The sequence below is a fragment of the Micropterus dolomieu genome, unplaced genomic scaffold (genome assembly GCF_021292245.1).
Source record: "Micropterus dolomieu isolate WLL.071019.BEF.003 ecotype Adirondacks unplaced genomic scaffold, ASM2129224v1 contig_1215, whole genome shotgun sequence".
NCBI lineage: Eukaryota > Metazoa > Chordata > Actinopteri > Centrarchiformes > Centrarchidae > Micropterus > Micropterus dolomieu.
This window is the reverse complement of record NW_025730205.1, coordinates 1,409-1,835: the sequence shown is the minus strand read 5'-3', so window position 1 is coordinate 1,835 and position 427 is coordinate 1,409.

The following is a 427-nucleotide window of genomic DNA, read 5'->3' as shown; positions in this document are numbered from 1 at the left end:
TTGTTTCTAATGTGGTGAGTTTAGTGAACTCTTGGAAACTAAGGATAAAGAAATAATCGTCACTAACTATGAACATAACAGACATTTTCTCATTTCACTTTATTTTTCATCATTTTCTCAACAGCAGCAGCTGGAAAACTTCTCCTCTTCCTCATTGTCAGACTTGGAGATGACGTCACTTTGCCTTGTGAAAATGTGATAGACAGTCAGCAACAATGTGAAAAAACTACATGGCTCTTCAGTGACTCAGGAAACATAGAAGTATTTCTGGTTGACCTTGGGCAGATAAAAAACAGCAAAGCTAAATCAGACAGACTGAGTGTTACAGAGAACTGTTCTCTGGTTATAAAGAAGGTCACAGTCAAAGATGTTGATCGTTATGACTGCAGACAGTTCAAATCAGGACAACAACAAACTCCAGACTCTC